Here is a 22,193-nt window from a genome sequence, read left to right on the forward strand (position 1 = left end):
CCAATCTCCACCTCAGCCGAGAGCTCCCTCCTGCACCCCAAACCCCTCACCCCCAGCCCTACCTCAGCGTTCGCACTCCCAGCCAGAGTCCTCACCCGCTCCTGCACCCCAACCCCTTGCCTCAGCCCAGACCCCCCTTCCCAAACTCTGAGCCCCTCATTTCTGGCCCTACCCCTGAGCCCGTATCCCCAGTTAGAGCGCACACCCCCTCTCAGACCCCAACTCCCTGCCCTAGCCCAGTGAAAGTGAGTGAGAGTGAGGGAGAGCAAGCCACCAAGGGAAAGGGAATGCAGTGAATGGGAGGCAGGTGTCATAAACAGATAGTTAAGGGTTAATGTCTCTTTTACCTGTAAAGGGTTAACAAACAGGGAACCAAAAACACCTGACCAGAGGACCAATCAGGAAACAAGATACTTTCAAATCTCAGTGGAGGGAAGCCTTTGTTTGTGGTTTTTGGGTTTTGCTTTGTTCTCTCTGAGTCCTGAAAGGGACTAGACATGCAACCAGGTTTCTTGCCAATCTCCCTGCTACAGTCTCTTATGTATTCAGAATAGTAAGTATTAAGTAGAACAGGCGGTTATAGTCTTTTGATTGTTTTCTATATTTGCAAATGTGTATTTTGCTGGAAGTATTTTAAATTGTATATTGCTGGGGTGAGGCTTCTTTCTAGTGTCTATAAGCTGAAAGACCCTGTAACTTTTACCATCTAAATTACAGAGACAACTTTTAGGTTTTTTTCTTTCTTTTTATTAAAAGTTTTGCTTTTTAAGACCTGTTTGATTTTTTCCCCTTGTTGAGTCTCAAGGGAATTGAGTCTGTACTTAACAGGAAAGGAGAAGGGAGGGGAGAAGGGTGGAATCCCTTTGTTTTAGATTCAGGGAGCTTGAATCTGACTATCTCTCCAGGATAGCCCAGGGAAGGAGAGCCTGAGAAGGAGGGAGAAGGGATTTGAATCACAGTGATCTTCCAGGGTAACCCAGGGAGGGAAAGCCTAGGAGAGGCACTGGTGAGGGAAAGGGTTTACTTTCCTTGTGTTAAGATCCAGGGGGTCTGGGTCTTGGGGGTCCCCAGGGAAGGTTTGGGGGGGACCAGAGTGTATCAGGCACTCCAAGTCCTGATTGGTGGCAGCAATCAGATCTAAGCTGGTAATTAAGCTTAGGGAAATTCATGTTGGTACCCCATCTTTGGGACTCTAAGGTTCAGATTGGGGAAATATACCTTGACAGAGGCAGGGTCTCAGGAAAGGGGCGTGGCAAGGGCATGGCCTTGAGGAAGGGGCAGGGCTAGGGTGTTTGGTTTTGAGCAATTAGAAAATTGGTAGCCGTAGTTGGATGTAACCCCATCTTACTACTCCCTCCTCTTCTCAACTGTTGTTTTTCACCATTCATCACTCTGTGAATAAATATTTCCCTTTCCTATATTCATTGTATTATTCCAGTGTGTTCACTTCACGTGGTGTGGAACAGAGGGCCCTGGGATGGAAGGGGATTTCCTTGCTGTGTTCCTGCACATGCTTTTTCGTGTCCAGAGCTGCCTGCACAGCGAACTCCATACTGGCCATCAGAGTGTTAAAATTACATGTGTGTTGCCCTGGTGCATGTGACGGTGTATATGTGTTTGTGTGTGTGTGTGTGTGTGTGTCTGACAGTGGGTGTGTGGGTACTGGATGAGTGTTGGGTGTGGAGTGTTTTATGAAGTGAGTGATGGTGGTGTAGTGTTTGTTGTCTATGTGTTGGGTGAGGCTTGGGTCAGTGACTCTCAGCCAGCCAGTAAAACAGAAGGTTTATTGGACAACAGGAATGCAGGTTATAGCAGAGCTTGTAAGCACAACCAGGGCCCCTCAATCAAGTCCTTCTGGGGGTTCAGGGTGTTTGGATCCCACCTTAGGATTCCCTGAAGTCCAACCACCCAACCCAAAACTGAAACTAAAACTAACTCCCCTCCAGCCGGCCCCTTCCTTTGTCCCTCCTGTGTCTGGCTTCCCAGGCAAAAGGTGCTGACACCCCTCCCCCCCACCTGGCTCAGGTTACAGGCCTAGGTCCTGTCCCTCACTTAAAGTCCTCCCTGGCTCTCCCATCCCCCACACAGACAGTCCCTTTCCATCACAGTGGAGTGTTTTATGAAGTGTGTGATGGTGGTGTTGTGTATGTTGTTTATGTGTTGGGTGTGGCTTGGGTGATGTCTGAGGAGTGTGAATTGAGTGTGATATGTGTGGAGGGTGTTGAGCATGTGTTGGTTTTGTGTGTGATAGGGTGGGGTGTTGGTGGAATGTGTATATATTGGGTGTTGTAGTGGGATTGTTTGTGTGGGGATATTGTGTGGTGTTATAATACAATTAAGTAATTTTCTGTCCAAAATTTTGCTGAAATAGATACTTCCTGTGAAATATTTGTTTTGTCAATCAACATTTTCTGACAGAAAAAGGTTCAGCTGGAAAATTTTCAACTAGTTCTCTTTCCATCTTTCTAAAAGACACCCTGTAACTCAACCAAAAGTCATGGATTTAATGCAGGAATCACTGGGTGAAATTCTGTGGTTTATAGTATGCAGGAGGTCAGTGTCACGGAGGATGGGGGAGTCTGGCCCTGCACCCCTCTTCCTGGGACTCACAGTTGTTGCCGGCAGATAACTGTCTGAGGCCAAGCAACGGGGGTGGGGGGATGGGTCTGTTGCCTGGTATGCCACGCCAATAAACACACCAGGGTGGAGAAGCAAACCAAATTTATTTGAGATCTCAAAGCGGTGCAGGGAGAATGACTCAGATCAAGCATGTCTAAAACAAGCAGTCTGTTCCTTTATATCCATGAGAACTTTTCTCACTGACTAGCAATCCCCCGTTTCCCCTCCCTCTTCTGTCCAGCTGCAGCATTCTCTTCTCACACATTTCTTTGTTTTCCCGCTCCCTCTCCCCTTTTCTACTGCAGAGACATGTATGCTGTATCTAAAAGTGGCCTTGAAACTTGCTTCAGCCTAGCTTCAATGTATTACAGCAGAGAACTGGCTGTTACAACCAAAAACTAACTGCTAACATTACATTTTTGCAACTATTAGTACATTAGGTTACACTAGGTTACACAAAGTGTTGAACATGGAGGAACATTGGTTCATGGAGGCCTACAACAGGAGGGCTTCATTGACACTTGTGGTCTACCACCCTCCCGAGTTACCTAGATTTATGCCTAGTGACACCAACAACTCCTTCCTTTGAGAATACTCAACAAACTTTTGGCTGAGTGTGCTCACATTTAAAGGATAACGTGATTAAGCTCTAGGGAGCTGGAGTGCTTTACAGCAAGCAAGCAAGAGAAGAGTAACGATACACAACACCACACCAGTGAGCAGGAGGTGAACAATACCTTCCCCTAGTTCTCCCAGGTTGAGTTAACCAGCCGCAGAGGGAATCAGAAATAGTAGGTTTCCTTTCCTGGGCCTTCCACTGTTCAAAAGCCTTTTTGGCTGACAGGATGTGCTTGTTAATATCCTGTGGGCTTTCTGGGACATAAGTACAGTATTCATCCCCTATAAGGGCGCACACCCCGCCCTGGGAAGCCACACTTCCACCCAGGAAGTGTCCACATATGTCTCCATGATCACAGATCAGATGGTATTCCTGATGTGTCTGTAAGGGCAGTGGACCAAGTCTGGTACTCAAGATCACTCCGAATGGCCATCAGCTGGTCATTCAGGAAATCCCAAATTCCTAAACATACTAGATCCCACTGCAATGCCTTCCCAGCCTCAGTTATATTCAATACCATCTTTTCTCGGTGTAGTACTATAATACACCTGTTATTTAACTATTCTCAGGTACTGTCAAAAGGCATTCCCATTAATAGCATACATTATTAGTCACTGGAATGATTTCAATATGGGTAAAATTTCTAGTAGCAGAACAAACTCTTTGGGTACTTGTTATTTAAAATCCAATTAGAGAGAGCAATACATGCTGAAGGATATATCCAAAACACAGGGCACAGCCTGTAGAATAAATCCCAAAATCCATTCAATACCACATTCCCAAACATGGGTCCCACAAATGTCCTCCCACCAGTGTATAATTCTTTGCTTCTTCACCAGGGTCAGTTCTTAATGTCCTTTCTAGTCAGGAATTCCTGGACTTTGGCAATTTCAGTGGAGCGAGTGTTCCTTCTTCTTTCCCAAAACAGTCGTGGTGCAGCATCCTTGTACTTTTTCCCTACTGTCCAGAAGGCACAGTGGAGCTAGAAGGTGAAATAGGCTAATCATCAGTAGAAGAATTCTCCCAATGTGGAGGGGTCTTTTTGCAGTGAGAATCTTGGGTCCAAGCAGTCAGTCTTTGACATTTTACAGCGATGTTGGTAGTCACCGGGACTTAATAAGGGCCTTTCCAGGGTGGAGTCAGAGCAGACTTTTGTTGGTGGACCTTTACATCAATCCCATCTCCTAATTCCAAGGAGTGGCAGGGCTGCTAGGATCTTTGGGTAGCGCTTCTTTACCTGTGAGAAAAGAAACTTAACACATTTCATTAGTGCCTGGCAGTGTTTTTCAGATCTCATAGCTGCGTGGGCAAATTCAAGCCCTCCTTTTCCTAGTTGTTAGCCAAGTCTTAACTGTGAGCAGTGTCCTTGAATGGAGTCAGTGTCTTATCTATAGCCTGAGCTTGCTAGCTAATTCTTTTTTTCCAGTTAACTCATTGTATTCTTTGTCTTTCTTCCCTTCTTGGCTTCTTTTAACCTGCAAAGGAAACTTTCACTTTTTACTTATACACCTTTTTTCCCAATAATGAAGACATAAACATTGTCATTATACAGTACATCAGTCTTATTATTCAAGATATGCCACACATTCCCTTTTACTAACCTTATTACAGAACTTTGGAGCAACAAGCCAGGACAACCACACCCACTTTGAGGAGTTTATTCAATTTAACCTCTAGTCCAATAGCTTCCCACCATCCCCAGCCCTCTGGCTAGAAATCTGAGGTAGCCAGAAAGATCCTATATTCAATATGGGAAGTGGGTTAACTTTGCATGTCCTTGCTTTCAAAGACTGTTGGTATGCAAATTTTAACAACAATTTTGCAATTAACAGTTTGACCAATAAAGTTTCTTTTCCTTATTTAAGGAAATGCATTAGACTTTAGTATATCACATTCTCCTGATTTATCCAAACACTTTGTATTCCAAGTTGAACAAAACAAGTATCTGCATTTTAATTTAACCTTTTTGTTTGATTTTAAACTAGACTATTTTATAAAAATATTCAACACAAAAATTCCGGCCACAAGACAAACACCACAAGACAGAACATAGAACACAAAACATGATTCCTATTGTGCCAGTAAATGCATGGTACGTTGAATGCTGTTCAGCTGGCATCAGTTTTCTCTGATTATCTGAAAGACAAAAAAACAGAGGTCTACCCTTTCTGGGCAGACAATCATAGCTTAAAATATATAAATACTCGTGTTGACTTCAGGCAAAACAGAGGAATTACCCCATAGTTTCTTGTATTTGTTTCATAGGCAGCCCAGGTTTTCAATTACATAACACTGTATACATTCTTCAGCTAATTTAACTAAATTGTTCATAGCCAAACCAAATGATTGCAATCCAATAATTTCTTTGCCTGAATTTATTTACAAACATTTCACAGACACCAAAAACTTTTTTCTTTAGCATTTTTACAAAGTTCAACTGCTGTTCCCTCCAGCAACTACAGAGTAAACTTCTCACTCTCTCTTAAATCACTTGCTTGTCTCCCAACAGCCACTTTTATCAACTTAACCCACCATTCCAAGTAAGTCCTGGGTATTTTAAATCCCCATGCTTATACTTACTGACTCCTTCCTTCCACTACACCCTTAAAGTTATCCAATCTGTTTTCCAATCTCTCTGTCTGTTGCCTGCCCACCTGGGCCCGATACTGCTTTTCTTGCTGAACCGTCCCTTCCATGGGCACCAACTTGTTCCACTACCAGTTTAGCTAAGAAGGTGGGCTTCTCAACTAGCCCCCACCCCACCTGGTCTTTTCCCTTAAACATTCTTACTCACAAGACTATCCGAGTCCTCCTTCATGAGGCTTGTCACCTGGACAAAAACACATGGCCCATTGGGCAAAGGCCATTTACTTAACATATAATCCAACCCCCTTTAGAGAGTTTTCCTAGAGACCCACCCATCTGTCTGCTGACACTTAAACAGAAGAGTGAATTACACAGAGAGCAGAGGAAATTACAGTTTAAGCCAGGTTTTCCCAATTCTATACACTGACCGCTACAGGGGACGGGACAGAAGGATCTCAATTTGACCTCAGAGCTTCCTCGCAAGCATGGCTTCCACTCCGAGGAATTACGAACGAGAGGTTCAGTTCCGCCCACACTAATAACGCCCAAATGAACAGAGCAGAAAAACAACAGTAATCGGTTAAACAGAACAGAACCAGAACCAGATAGTGTTTCCTTATCCTATTAAGGCTTACTTTTACTCATGGAGTTGTCAACATATAACACCAACAGTACCAAGCAAAGCAAACATAAAATAACAAGTGTAAAACAAATAGATGGTGTAAATTCTGCAGGGCTCCCCCCTCTTAATTGCTCACCAAACTGTGACAAATTTCTGTTACCAATCTATCCCTCGTGTCAGGTGATCAGGCTGACACTACAGGATCGTTGGGGGAAGATAAAGAAAACACACCATATAACTGAATTTTAAAGCTTCATTAATAAAATAATAAAACAACAACAGAGAGTGTTGGGAACGCTCCCTCATCATTCAGGAAAACATTAATGCCCTAAGCCCCTTTCATACCCACACACGTACGTCCAGACTGGTCACTTCTGTGTATAATGTTCAGAGAAGGGGGAGAGGTGGACAGGAGATTATCCTGTATGCAGCTTGTCCAGAGTTTCCAACATGCTTCTGCTCTTGGGAGGGCTGTTCTCTTACACCCTGGAATCTCCTGCGGCGTCTCTTTCAGAGATTCCAGTCCAGGTCGGCTGCCTGTGGCTTCTTTGGTGTCACCAAGCCACACCGACTCCAGGGTCACAAAGGCTCACTATTGGATCTTACTGGACAGTTAATCTTTGCAAATGTAATCTCAGTTCTGTAACTTGTATTGCCTTTGGTTCGCCTCTGTCTATATTTTTTTTCACAGCCAGCTGTGGCTGAAAGCAGCCCCTCCCTGCACCAAGCACAGTCCGCGCCGATTCCTGACCCTGAACGCAGAGCAACCCCGCCCCTTCCATCCCTGAGCCAAGATGATTTTTAAATTAACCCGTTCCTTTCCTCAATAGACAAATTTGCTCACGCTGTGTCAGGGCTTTTCGGTGATTAAACGCTCCTCTTAGATGTATGATCTTATCTAGATTGAAGTACCTTCTAGTGGGCATTGTTTAGATAGATTTTCACGCATGTAAATATTCCAATACTCTAAATACCTGCAGGTTGATGAACCATAATGTACGTACATGTAATATGCTGGGGTACTCTTAGGGGGTGAGATGGAATGTTTAGACTGCCCCTCCATCCATTTTCCACTTACACACACAGGGAGGGTGCCCTGTCCGCGCTAGCGGCTCATAAACTAAGGATTTTTCCCTACAGGGTACTCACACAGGAGAGGCTAACGAGGATGGCCACGACCATCCTACACCTCCCTTCAGCAAAGAGCATCGGCTAGTCTCTGGGAGACGGCACCGCTTACTCTGATTGCATCCAGTGAGATGATCAGATTGTCAGTAGCCCACACAGAAAAGGAAAGGGGGAGGGAAGATGGGTATACACACTCCTACACCCAGGCAGCTTCCTCACCGGACGATGCCAGGCCGTCAGCCCACCATGGATCAGACCTCCTAAAGATCCACTAGTTACTGGGCTTGTGTTAGAGTAGTCCTGGTCACGAGCTTTTGCTTCACAGGGTACTCTGGGTGTCTTCCGGTAACAGTCACTCACACTGGCCCCCCTTTTTTTTTTTTTTTTTTTGCAGCCACAACAGGGAGAGAGTACACTAGGACATAGGGTCTCCCCTTCCTAGACAGGTCCCTCCTTTGTCCCTGAACTATCCCTAACCTGCTTTTGGATCCTTGCACTCCGCCAGACGGGGAAGACCAGGAGCTACGGTTTTGTTCGTTTTTTTTCTTTTTCTTTTTTTTTCTTTAACCAGAGCTTTTCATACAAAGTTTCAGAACCTACCTGTTCACTGACAAAACAGGAGTAATTGTACTGTAATTTACTGATCCTTCAGGTGGACACCTTTCCTGACCCTCTAATTTATACTGAGGCCAGTCCACTGTACAAAACCTTTGTAACCTATTTTTGGATAACGGATCCGATCCAAACACCTTCCAATTCTCCAGAATGCATTCCAGGGGTGTACACCGTATTTGGCGCCCCATACCATGCCCTTGACCCATTATATGATGCTCTATCGCCTAATGGGAATTACAACAACTGGGCGTCCCCAGCCTCGGGCCTAAGTCCACACTACTGGACTGTTCCTACCTTATCCAAGGGACCGGTTCCTCACTGTCGCCCACAACTGCTTCTCCACTACTCGAGCACTTTGCACCGTTGTGCCCTCTGGGGTCGCTCACACCGCGTCTCCGCCGAGGCCCCCGGTGAAGTCACCGGTGCGCGCTGGGCGTCGGTCGTCGCCGCAATCTGTCAACCACCAGAAGGGATCCAGGCAAGGCTAATTTTTGCCTCAATGCCCCACGTTGGGCGCCAAGAACTGTTGCCGGCAGATAACTGCCTGAGGCCAAGCAACAGCGGCGGGAGTCCGTTGCTTGGTTTGCCGCGCCAATAAACACACCAGGGTGGAGAAGCAAACTAAATTTATTTGAGATCTCAAAGCGGTGCAGGGAGAATGACTCAGATCAAGCACGTCTAAAACAAGCAATCTGTTCCTTTATATCCATGAGAACTTTTCTCACTGACTAGCAATCCCCCGTTTCCTCTCCCTCTTCTGTCCAGCTGCAGCATTCTCTTCTCACACATTTCTTTGTTTTCCCGCTCCCTCTCCCCTTCTCTACTGCAGAGACATGTATGCTGTATCTAAAAGTGGCCTTGAAACTTGCTTCAGCCTAGCTTCAATGTATTACAGCAGAGAACTGGCTGTTACAACCAAAAACTAACTGCTAACATTACATTTTTGCAACTATTAGTACGTTAGGTTACACTAGGTTACACAAAGTGTTGAACATGGAGGAACATGGGTTCATGGAGGCCTACAACAGGAGGGCTTCATTGGCACTTGTGGTCTACCATCCTCCCGAGTTACCTAGATTTATGCCTAGTAACACCAACACATTGACTCTCAGCCAGTCAGTAAAACAGAAGGTTTTTTGGACAAGAGGAATGCAGGTTACAGCAGAGCTTGGAGGCACAACCAGGACCCCTCAATCAAGTCCTTCTGGGGGTTCAGTAAGCTTAGTCCCCACCTAGGGATTCCCTGAATACCAACCACCCAGCCCAAAAACCGAAACTGAACTGACTCCCTCCATCTGGCCCCTTCCTTTTTCCAGCTTCCCAGGCAAAGGTGCTGACACCCCTCCCCCCTGCCTAGCTCAGGTTACAGGCTTAGGTCCTGTCCCTCACCTAAAGTCACCTCCTGTTCTCCCATTCCCCACACAGACAGTCCCTACTCCATCACATCTCTCCCCCCTTCGAGACTGAACTGAGCGGGGTCACTCTGCCCAATGACCTGGGGAAGTTCAGGGCCCCTTCTCTGGAACAATGTGTCTGCTATCAGGTTGGCACTTCCCTTCACATGGACCACATCCATGTCATAGTCTTGCAGGAGCAGGCTCCATCTCAGGAGCTTGGCATTAGCTCCTTTCATCTGGTGCAGCCAGGTCAGGGGAGAGTGGTCGGTGTACACGGTGAAGTGTCACCCAAACAGATATGGCTCCAGTTTCTTAAGGATCCACACCATGGCCAGGCATTCCTTCTCGATGGCCACGTAGTTCTGCTCCCAGGGTAGTAACTTCTTGCTCAGGTACACGATGGGGTGTCTCTCCCCCTTTTCATCCTCCTGCATTAACATCACTCCCAGTCCTGTGTCTGAGGTGTCGGTGAACACCATAGAGGGCTTGTCAAAGTCTGGGTTTGCCAGAACTGGGCCACTAACCAGAGCTTCCTTCAGCGCCTGGAGAGCCTGCTGGCACTGCTCGGTCCAGATCACCTTATCTGGCTTCCCCTTTTTGCACAGCTCAGTGATGGGGGTGGCTGTGGCGCTAAAGTGGGGCACGAACCTTTGATAGTACCCTGCCATCCCAATAAAGGCCTGGACCTGCTTTTTGGTTTGGGGAGCAGGCTAGTCTCTGATCACCTCCACCTTGACTGGTTCCGGCTTTAGGCAGCCGCTCCCCACCCGATGGCCCAGGTAAGATACTTCAGCCATCCCCACCTTGCACTTCTCAGCCTTTATGGTTAACCCAACCTCCCGGAGTCGGTCCAGCAGTTGTTTAACCTGGGACACGTGGTCCTCCCTGGTCTGGCTCAAGACGCAGATGTCGTCAATATATACCATGGCAAAACTCTCCTTCCCCCTCAGTAGCTGATCCACCAGGCTCTGGAAGGTGGCCGGCGCTCCCTTGAGGCCGAATGGCAGGGTCAGAAACTCGTAGAGTCCCAGAGGGGTGATAAAGGCCAATTTCAGCCTGGCATCTGTGTCCAGCGGCACTTGCCAGTAGCTCTTTGTAAGATCCATGTTGGTGAGGTAACCAGCGCCTCCTAGCTTGTCTAGGAGCTCATCAGGCATGGGGTAGGCATCAGATACGGTGATGCCATTGAGCTTTCAATAGTCCACACAGAACCGGGTTGACCCATCCCTTTTGGGGACCAGCACCACTGGTGAGGCCCGAGGGCTGGAAGACGGCTGGATCACCTCCAAAGCCAGCATGTCCCTGACCTCTCTTTCTAGGTCCTGGGCAGTTTTCCCGGTGACCTGAAAAGGGGAGCATCTTATAGGGGGCTGTGACCCGGTCTCCACCCGGTGGACAGTCAAATTAGTGCATCCAGGCTGATTGGAAAACAGTTGTCGGTATAGAAGCAGCACCCCTCTGATCTCAGCGTGCTGAGCCAGGGTCAGCTGATCAGAGAGGGGAATTGCCTCCGGGGGGAACCAGCTTTTGTCCCAGGGAATAGATCCATTAAAGGGTCATCTCCCTGCTCCTCCCAATGTCCACACATGGCCAGCACCACATTCCCCCTGTCATAGTATGGCTTCATCATATTCACATGGTACACTAGGCAGTGGTGCACCCGGTTTGACAGCTCCACCACATAGTTTACCTCATTTAGTTGCTTGACAACCTTGAAGGGCCCTTCCCAGGCAGCCTGGAGTTTGTTTTTCCTCACGAGGATGAGAACCATCACTTGATCCATGGTGGCGAAGGCACGGTCATACCTGACCTTCTGCTTCCTCTGGTCTCAGGCCAGATTCTCCCTGGCCAGGCCCATGAGCTCGGCAAGTCTTTCCCGGAAGGTCAGGACGTACTCCACCACTGACTCTCCATCAGGAGCAGCCTTCTTCTCCCATTCGCCTTCCATCAGGTCCAGGGGCCCCCTTACTCGCCTTCCATATAACAGTTCGAAAGGCGAAAACCTGGTAGATTCCTGGGGTACCTCCCTGTACGTGAACAGCAGGTGAGGTAAGTCCTGCAGTTGCTGGTTCATAAATGTTTTTAGCATCATCTTTAGCATCCTGTTGAACCTTTCCACCAGCCCGTTGGACTGGGGGTGATACGCTGAGGCCCAGTAGTGCCAGACCCCACATTTCTCCCACAAGCACCAGAGCAGTGTCGACATGAAGTTATACCCCTGGTCCGTTGAGACTTCCTTGGGGAACCCCACCCAGCTGAAAATGGTCAGCAGCGCATCTGCTACAGTGTCTGCTTCGATAGAGGACAAGGCTACTGCCTCGGGGTAGCGAGTGGCGAAATCTACCACCACCAGAATGTATTTCTTCCCAGACCGGGTCGCCTTGCTGAGAGGTCCCGCTATGTCCATGGCCACCTTCTGGAAAGGTTCTTCTATGATGGGTAAATGCCTCAAAGCCGCTTTCTCCTTGTCCTGGGCCTTCCCCACCCTCTGGGAGGGCTCACAGGATTGGCAGTACTGTCGGACATGAGTAAAGACCCCAGACCAGTAACAGTTCTGTAGCAGCCTCTGCCTGGTGCTCCGGATTCCCTGGTGCCCTGTGAGAGGGATGTCATGGGCCAGGTACAGTAGCTTGTGGAGAAACATCTGGGGAACCACCAGCTGCTTCCTGATCCCCCATGCCTCTACTTCCCCCGAGGGAGCCCATTCTCGATACAGGAATCCCTTCTCCCACAGGAACCTCTCCTTGCAAACTCTTCTCATGGACTGTACCGCACTGAGCTCGGCCAGGTCCTTTGGCCTCCGCAAGGAGGGATCTTTCTGCAACTCAGCCTGGAACTCAGCAGCTGGGACAGGAATGAGGACAAGCTCTCTCTTGTCAGCTGGGTCTGAGGCAGCAGCCTCTCTGAGCCGTGCCCCTGGGCGTTACCTCCCCACCAGGTTAGGGTCCTGTGTCTCGGGCAGAGTACCTTCCCCGTTGTCAGGGCGCAGTGCCCTGCGCCAACTCTGACTACAGGTGACGACCAGGGCACCCCGGGCGTTGCTTGGCCAGACCTCCAGGTCCCCCCATTTAACACCTCCGTGGGCAAATGTGGGTGTACCACCACGTCCTTGAGGCCCTCTTTGGCCCCCCACTTCAGGTGTACCCTCACCACGGGCACCTTGAATGGGGTCCCATCCACGCCCATCAGAGTCAGGTAGGTGTCGGGCACCATGAAATCTGAGGCCACCACCTCAGGCCGGGCCAGCGTCACCTCTGCGCCCGTGTCCCAGTACCCAGTGACCTTCCTCCCATCTACCTCCATGGGAACAAGGCACTCTCTCCGGAGGGGCAGCCCCACACCCACCCTGTAAACCAAAAACCCGGAGCCTGGAGCATCCAGCCCCACAGAGGAGCTGACCTGGGGCCCTCCTCCCTCCTTCGCATGCAGTACGCGGCCAGCCCCCTTTTCCTGTGAATGATGCCCCTCGTCCAGTTGGGTCTCTATCAAGTTAACCCGGTGTGGGGTCGGTCTGCTCAGTCTGTACTTGAGCCTGGGGCACTGGGAACGTATGTGGCCCCTCTGGCCACATTGATAGCAGCTCATGTCCCATTGCTCCCCGCGAACCCGTCGGTTGTCCCTGATGCTGGGCGTTCCCCTTGGGAGGGGGTTCTCCCTATTCCCCCTTTGGGAGGTTCCAGGATGACTCTCTCTCTGCATTGTGGTAGGCCTGTTCCTTTGGAACTCCTCCCTGCCACCCCACTTCTGGCTCTTCACAAACTCATCAGCCAGCTGCCCTACATGTCGCAGGTTCTCTGACTTTTGGTCCCTCAACCACAGCCTCAGGTCGGATGGGCACCGCTCATACTGTTGCTCCAGTACCAGCAGTTTAACCAGGTCCCCCTTCGTCTGGGCCCCATCTGCCCAGTTGTTGGCATATCCCTCCATGCAGACAGCTAGCTGCCGATATGAGACCTCAGGGGTTTTATACCGACTCCGGAACCTCTCCCGGTACATCTCAGGAGTCAGCCCAAACTCACGTAGCAGAGCCTGCTTGAATAGTTCGTAGTTCCTTTTCTCCTGCTCTCCCAGCTGGCGGTACAATGCCATGGCCTTGCGGTCCAGTAAGGGGATGAAAACCCGGAGCCTGTCCGCAGGATCTACCTGGTGCAGCTTGCAGGCCATCTCAAAGGCATCCAGGAAGTAATCCATGTCCTCCCCCTTCTTACGCTGGGCCAGGACGCTCTTATCAAAGCTCTGCGGATTCCTGGGCCCCCCCTCACTCACTGCAGCCGGGGGCCCGCTGCTCCTCAGCCTCGACATTTCCAGATCATGATGACGCTGTCTCTCTTTCTCCTCCAGTTCCCGCTGTCTTTGTCTCTCCTCATGTTTCCTCTGTCTCGCTTCATGTTCTCTAGGTATCTCACGATCCTCCAGCTCTCTCAGTTGTAGCTCTCTCTCCCATTCCTGCCGCTTCTGCTCCATGGATGCCAAGCGTCGCTGGGAGGATCCCCTGCTGGCCGGGGGTGTCATGGTTCCCTTGGCATTCGCTGGGCTCCTACCTGCCCTTCCCCTAGGCATAGGAATGGGGAGTCCCGGGAAGCCCTCAGTGGCCAGCTGACCACTCCCAGTGGGAAGAGACACTGGTGCCTGCACTGCATCTGCCAGGCTGCTTCCTTCAGAGACAGGGATCAGTTCATTCAAGTGGTCTCCCTCCTCCAGCTGGGCAATTAGCTGGTCTTTGATGAGCCTCCCACTGCGCAGTCCCCTCTGCTTGCACAGCTCCACCAGATCTAACCTAAGGCACTTGGCATACATCTTCCTGCTGGCCACTGGCAGGCCAAGGTGCTTGCTGCTCCCCACGGTTTCCAGGGAGACCCCTCGTGCACCAGCCCTTCTTGAGGTCACCATCTCTCTGCCAGGGTCGAGCTGCAGACTCCTCCGCCCCTAGGACCGCTCGCTGCAATCCCCTGGGGGAACCTGTTACTGCAGAATCCTTCTCACTGGGCACACACTCCCAGGGGTTAATCACCCCTGAAGTTGTCCCTACGTTTTCCTGCTCCCCAGTCACTTACCGCAGGAAACGCCGTCCACGGGGTGCAGTAGATCCAACTGCAACCACCAGTTGTCATGGAGTCCGGGGGAGTCCGGCCCTGCACCCCTCTTCCTGGGACTCACAGTGACTTTCAGCCAGCCAGTAAAACAGAAGATTTATTGGACAACAGGAACGAAGGATACAGCAGCTCTTGTAGGTGTTGTGTATTTGGTTGTCATGGCTTTTGTTCCCATGGCAACTGAGTTAGATTATTAGGGGATAGCCCAGCCAGCTTCGGCCAGTTAGGCGAGCTCTGTGTCTGTAAATAAATGGTAGTTTTGTCAGCTGTCTGGCCTCAAGTGATTTCTTCCTAAACTGGCTGCCCCCAAGGATATAACAAGTGACGACAAGGATGGGATTCCGGTGCTGCTCCAGTAACAGAAGGAAGTAGAAGTCAAGGTCAAGAACAAACAAACAAAAAAACCCCGCTTGTTTGCACTGACTATGAAAGTGAAACTAAAAATCATGGCTACTCTGACCAGGCCACTGGAACCTTTTGATGAGAATATAGAGCAGTGGCATGTGTATACTGAGCGGTTTGAGCTTTTTGTAGTTGCAAATGACATTACAGAAGCGAAGAAGGTGCCAATATTCTTAAGTATTGTAGGGGCTAAAACTTACTCCCTGCTAAGCAGCTTACTACACCCTGTTAAGCCTTAGACTAAATCTTATAATGACATTGTGGAAATCCTGGGCTCCCATTTTTCCCCAAAACCACTGGTAATTGCTGAAAGATATAGGTTCCACAAAAGAGACCAAAAGGAAGATGAAACAGTTGTACAATTTGTAGCAATTTAAAAAAAACTAGCATAACACTGTGAATTTAAAGAGGTGTTAAATGATGCCCTGCGTGACAGGTTAGTGTGTGGCCTGTACAGTGAAGCTATATGGAAGCACCTACTGACAGAGGCTCAGCTTATATTCCAGAAGGCTGTTGATATTGCTGTCTCCATGGAACTGGCTACAAGGGAGGTTGTCATAAACAGATTGTTAAGGGTTATTGTCTCTTCTACCTGTAAAGGGTTACAAGCAGGGAACTGGACACCTGACCAGAAAACCAATCAGAAGACAAGATACTTTTAAATTTGGGTGGAGGGAAGCTTTTGTGTGTGTTCTTTGTCCGTTGTGTGTTCTTCTCTTGGAGGGTCTGAGAGAGACCAGATATTACTACAGGCTGTCTAAGTTTCTTTTCAAATAGTAAGTAAAAACAGGCGGTTTAGGCTTTTTGATTGTTTTACTCTATTTGCAATTGTGGATCTGGCTGGTTAACTTTTATATGTGTAGTTGCTGGGAATATTTTGATTTGTATTGGTACTGGGGGGAAAGTCTCTTTCTGGTGTCTGTAAGCTATAGGACCCTGTAATATTTACATCTTGAAGTTACAGAGATAATTCTTTACTTTTTCCTTTCTTTTATTAAAAGATTTCTTTTAGAGAACCTGATTGATTTTTCTTTTTTTGTTTCCCTTGTTTTATTCCAGGGGATTGGGATAACTCACCAGGATGGGTGGGGGAGACGGGAGGGGGGAGAGATAGAATCTCTCTCTGTTTTCCTTGAATCTGTTTGCCTCTTTGTGGAAGGGAAGGGAGATGCTTCTCTGTATGGTGATTTAAGAGGTTAGATCAGTATCCCAGGATAGCCCAGGGAGGGAAGTTCTGAGAGGGGGAAATGTGGGGGAATGGTTTATTTCTCCTTGTTTTAAGAACCCAAGGGATCTGGGTTCTTGGGGTCCCCAGGGAAGGTTGGAGAGGTCAGAGTGCCCCAAAACACTATATTTTTGTGTGGTGGCAGTGCTATCAGATCTAAGCTGGTAATTAAGCTTAGAGGATTCAGGTGCTAGTATCTCATTTTCTGAACTCTAAGATTCAGATCTGAGAGGGAATGTTGATATTGCTGTCTCCATGGAACTGGCTACAAGGGAGGTGCATTACATCGGTGCATCCCCTAGGGTGCAAAAAGTGTCACAAGGACCTACCCACAAAACTGTGCAGAGTCAAGAATATTACCGCTGTGGTAAACTGGGTCACCAGGCATCAGAATGCTGGTTTAAGGACCTGGTGTGTCGACACTGTGGCAAAAAGGGACACATTGAGTGTGCCTGTAAACAAAAGAAAAAGAGGCTTGTGGTTGGGCCAAAAAAAGAGGAACCCTGCATACCCTAGAGCAGACCCAGGATGATCAAGGTGACATCTCATCGCAAGAGGAAGTGCCACTGCATGTTTTGTCTTTGGCAGTGGGCTCACATGAATACTGGGTGACCCCGTTGTTGGATGGCAAACCTATAAGCATGGAACTGGACACCGGTGCAGCCGTCTCGTTGGTCTCTGAGACTGTGTATAAAGAAAAGCTACAGCATCTTCCACTTAAGGCAACAAAAACTGTTCTGAAGACATATACGGGAGAAGCTGTGCCCATGTTGGGCACTATTGATGTTAAGGTGGAACTCGATGGACAGGCTGCTAAATTGCCACTGTTTGTGGTGAGAGGTAACTACCCAGCCTTAATGGATAGGTCTTGGCTTGGGAAGATTCAGCTGAACTGAGCAGCAGTGCACCGGATGACTAAAGAAGAAACCAGTCTAACCCCTATACTAAGGAAACATGCTGCTGTTTTTGGAGATGATTTGGGAAGTATGAAGGGAATCACTGTGACATTGACCATTAAACCTGACAGTCCACCAAAATATCTGAAAGCCCAAACTGTGCCATATGCCATCAGGCCAAAAGTTGAAGCAGACCTGGAGCACCTGGTCAACAATGGAGTCCTAATACCACCGGATTTGCCATGATTTTAAAGTCACTGTCAACCTAGTGTTGTGTGCAGAGCAATACCCGCTTCCCCGCATCGATGACCTCTTCGCAGGCCTGGCTGGGGACAAAAAGTCCAGTAAGATTGATCTGAGTCAAGCATATTTACAGATGCAAAAGTCCCAAGAGCTGTTGACTATTGTGACTCATAAGGGGCTTTATTGATACTGTCGCCTACCCTTCGGAATAACGTCTGCTCCTGCACTGTTCCAGAGAGCTATGGACCAGATCTTGTGTGGCTTGTCAGGAGTTCAGTGCTATCTGGATGATATCCTGGTCACTGGAAGGAATGAAGAGGATCACTTAAATAATTTAGAGGCTACCCTACAAAGACTGGAAGAGTATGGCCTAAGAGTTCGCAAAGACAAGTGTGAATTCTTCAAGCCCTCTGTTGAATATTTGGGACACCATTGATTCTTCAGGTCTTCATAAGGCCCCTGCAAAAGTTAAAGCTATTGTGAAGGCTCCCTCACCTCGAAATGTAAGCCAGCTGCGCTCGTTTCTAGGACTACTGAACTATTATGGAAAGTTCATCTCATAGTTAGCCACACTGCTAAAACCACTTCATGAGCTCCTTGGGCAGAACAAGGCCTGGAAGTGGACTGAAGCCTGTGATGTTGCATTTAACAAAGCTAAGGATGCATTGCTAAATTCTGAAGTTCTAATGCACTTTGATCCATCCTTACTCCTACAATTGGCCTGCAATGCCTCCCCTTATGGAGTGGGAGCAGTTGTGTCACACATTATGCCTTCGGGAGAAGAGAGACTTATTGCTTTTGCTTCAAGCACTCTAAGCAAAGCAGAAACTAACTACGCCCAAATCGAACGTGAGGCATTAGGAATTGTTTTTGGAATTCGGAAGTTTCATCAGTACTTGTTTGGGCGAAAGTTTACTCTTCTCACAGACCATCAACCTCTGACGTCAATTTTTGGACCCTACACAAGCATTCTCCCATTAACTGCTAGTCGTATGCAAAGTTGGGCATTGTTACTTTCAGCACACACATATGAAATCAAATATAGGAAATCCACTTTGCACGGCAATGCAGATGGCCTCTCAAGGTTGCCTTTGCCAGTCAAACATCAAGATAGTGCCCAAAAGGAAATTTTCTACTTTGAACAGGTAGAGAATACACCCATCACTGCTACTCAGATAAAGAAGGCAACTGGCATTGACCCAGTATTGTCCCAAGTTATGGACCTGGTGATGCATGGAAAATCTCGACAAATATCTCCGGTCTCACGCGATCTTGTTACCTACATGTCCAGGAGGACGGAGTTATCGGTCCAATCTGGTTGTTTGTTGTGGGGGAAACATGTCATTATTCCACCACCACTGAGATCACAAATGTTAGAACAGCTACATTCCGGTCACTGTGGAATAGTGCGCATGAAGGAAATTGCACGAAGCTATTTTTGGTGGCCTGGATTGGACAGTGCTATTGAAGAGAAGGCAAAAGCTTGTATGTCATGTCAGGGTGTGAGAAATGCACCCCAGTGGGCACCCCTACACCCATGGGACTGGCCTGAAAACCTGTGGCAACGTATTCACATTGACTTCGCTGGACCCCTTGAAGGAAGCATGTTCTTGGTGGCAGTAGATGCCCATTCTAAATGGACAGAACTCTCTATAATGCAGTCCACTACTGCAGAGAGTACTATCCGAAAACTACGGGGACTCTTTAGCCATTTCAGTCTGCCAGAACAACTTGTGAGCGACTACGGACTGCAGTTCGTCTCTCAGGAGTTTCAAAATTTTATGAAGGCAAATGGGATACACCACATCACGTCAGCACCATATCATCCATCTACCAACGGATTAGATGAAAGATTTATGCAGACAATGAAACACGCTTTGAAATCAGCAAGGGGACAACACTCCATTCAAAAGCGTCTGGATACCTTCTTACTTTCCTATAGAAACACATCTTATGCTATGACCCAGACATCCCCGGCCTTTCTAATGATGGGATGACAGCTGCGCACTTGCTTTGATTTGCTGAAACCTTCTGAACCCTGACAAATTGTGCAACATCAGCAGCAATATCAAGTCATCAGATGGGCACCCAGAGCAAAAGATCGAACCTTTAGCCCGGGACAGCCAGTTTTGGCTCAGAATTATACTTCCAGAGCTAAATGGGTCCCTGCCATGATCATCACTCAAACAGGACCTGTTTTCTACACAGTCGGGACTGCAGAGAATCTTACCTGGCGGCGACATGTAGATCAGCTGTTGCCAGGTCATGCCAGTCCTCAGGACACATCTGCAGTTGAGTGGTCTGACTTCACCTCTTCTGATGAGACACTGAATCACGAATCACCTGTTCCTGACTGTTCTCCTCCATTACTGCTGGTGGCTGAGATACCCCTTTGCCCAGCACGAGCTGATACCACCTCCTCACCTGTTCGTGCTGCGGACCCTAAGCCCATGGTACTTTCGGGTGCAACAACACCAGAAGTTCACCGTAATCCACCTATAGACAGAAGGCCTCCTCATCGGCTGGATCTTTAGCTAGGGGGAACCCACGGTTATGGAGCAAAATAATCCCCAGGGTTTAGCCGGGAATGGAGGCAGTCTACCCTCCTTCTCTAGTCTAGTGTGTGTTTTATTTAGGGGATGTTCTTATTAGGGCGGAGAAATATGTTGTGTATTTGGTTGTCATGGTTTTTGTTCCCATGGCAACTGAGTTAGATTATTAGGGGACAGCCCAGCCAGCTTCGGTCAGTTAGGCGAGCTCTGTGTCTGTAAATAAATGGTAGTTTTGTTAGCTGTCTGCTGTCTGGCCTCAAGTGATTTCTTTCTAAACTGGTTGCCCTCAAGGATATAACAGTAGGTACAAGCAGGACCCCTCAATTAAGTCCTTCTGGGGTTTAGAAAGCTTAGTTCCCAGCTTGAGATTCCCTGAATTCCAACTACCCAGCCCGAAACTGAAACTGAACTCCCCCAACTCCCTCTAGCCGACCCCTTCCTTTGTCCAGCTTTCCGAGCAAAGGTGCTGACACCCCTCTCCCCTGCCTAGCTCAGGTTACAGGCTTAGCACCGGTCCCTCACCTAAAGTCACCCCTTGCTCTCCCATCCCTCACATAGACAGTCCCTACACCATCACACTGGCCCCACGCACCTGCCCTTGTCCAGCAGCCCGCCTTTTCAGGCCCACACAGCTCCTCACACAACATCCGCCTGGGACCTTGACCTCACCTACCAGCTCAGCAGCAAACCTTCCTATACCAAGCAGAAAGTAGGGACCGGCTGCTGGCTCTCTTTGCAAATGGACGCAATTAGGCTGAGCCACCAAGCGTGCTGCAGGATAGCCCCCCGCCACCATCACCACCACCACAAAGAGATGCCGTGACCCAGATTCGAACTGAAGTTGCTGCAGCCACGGCACAGAATACTAACCACTATACGATCACGGCCCGGCTCTGGGGCAGAGAACAGGTGAGTGCAAAATGTTCAGCTCTGTGCTCTCGGGGTGGCCACCTACCTCACCAGCGGCCACAGGTATTTCTCAAGTCTCCCCATTACAGTCACAGTTAAAATCGTGACCAAAGGAAAAAAGACAGGAAACCAATCCCATGCCTGTCTGCTTTTCTGTCTCTCTCCACTCCTTGAGCAAGTCCCTCCCAGTTTGTCTGGGCCATTGTCCTCATGCCCCTGGCCAGCCTATTTCTCTTTGCCACTTTGAAATGTGCCTCCTTTCTTTGTCCCCCCTTCAAAAGGGGTCTTCTTCTGATGTATGGGCCCAGTGATGAGCTGCCAAAATATTAACAACCAATTACCTGCTCCTCACCCCATGAGGGGGTTGTGCCTCCGCCCCCCTCTGGGGGACTCCTGCCCCATCCAACCACCCACATTCCTTGACAGCCTCCTCTGGGACCCCTGCCTCATCCACGCCCCTTCCCTGTCCCCTGACTTCCCCCTGCCGCCCCATCCAACCCCTCCTCTCATTCCTGATGGCACCCTGGGACCCCTGCCCCATCCAACCATCCCCATCCAGCCCCTGCTCCTTCCTGACTGCCCCCCCAGGATCCTTGCCCCCATTCAATTCCCCTGTTTCCTGCCCTCTGACTGCTCTGACAATAATCCAGCCCCCACAAATCCCCTGCCCTGTATTCAACACTCCCTCCCTGCTTCCTACCCACTTACCATGTGCCTGGAGGTTGGAACCGGGCCGGGCCAGGTCTGGGACTGGAGCTGCGATGCCCGGCTGGGGCCAGGCCCAGGGGCCAGAGCCGAGCTGCCCTTCGGAGGTTGGGGCTGGACCCAGCGGCCGGGCCAGAGCCACATCAACCTTCCGAGGTCGGGGCGGGAGCTAGGGGCTGGGCCGGAGCCTTGCCCGGACCAGGGCCAGGCTAGAGACGCGTCACCCGGCTGGCCAGCCAGCCAGCCGGGACCTCAACTGGACATGCACTGGGCGGGTTCAGGGTCAGGGTTGGGCAACACCTGGAGCTCTCCTCTCACTTGCGCGCCTGCCCCAGCTCACCTGTGGGATGCTGATGCTTCCTTCTCAGCCCTACTAGGCTTCCCACGCAAACAGCTGATTCGCGGGAAGCTGGAGAGGGGGAGGAGAAGCCGGGGAAGCATTCAGAAGAGGAGGCAGAGGCGGAGTGAGATGAGCTGGGGCTGGAGGAAGGGCAGGGAACTGCTGGAGCTTTTGTTAAATTTAGAAGCCCTTTTAAAACCAGTTGTCAAGGGACAAATGGTTTTAAAAGGGCTTCTAAATTT

At 49.1% G+C, this 22,193-nt stretch overlaps 1 long non-coding RNA gene across 1 annotated transcript; it reads left to right on the forward strand.

Annotated features, from left to right (window-relative positions):
- Positions 1-9,340: 9,340 nt before the first annotated feature.
- LOC115636476 lies at positions 9,341-20,479 on the forward strand. The gene is made up of 3 exons (XR_003996962.1): positions 9,341-9,404; positions 16,397-16,401; positions 20,347-20,479. It is a non-coding gene; the product is annotated as an uncharacterized LOC115636476 (long non-coding RNA).
- The last annotated feature ends 1,714 nt before the right edge of the window (positions 20,480-22,193 follow it).

The sequence above is a fragment of the Gopherus evgoodei genome, chromosome 1 (assembly GCF_007399415.2).
Source record: "Gopherus evgoodei ecotype Sinaloan lineage chromosome 1, rGopEvg1_v1.p, whole genome shotgun sequence".
In the NCBI taxonomy this organism is placed as follows: domain Eukaryota; kingdom Metazoa; phylum Chordata; order Testudines; family Testudinidae; genus Gopherus; species Gopherus evgoodei.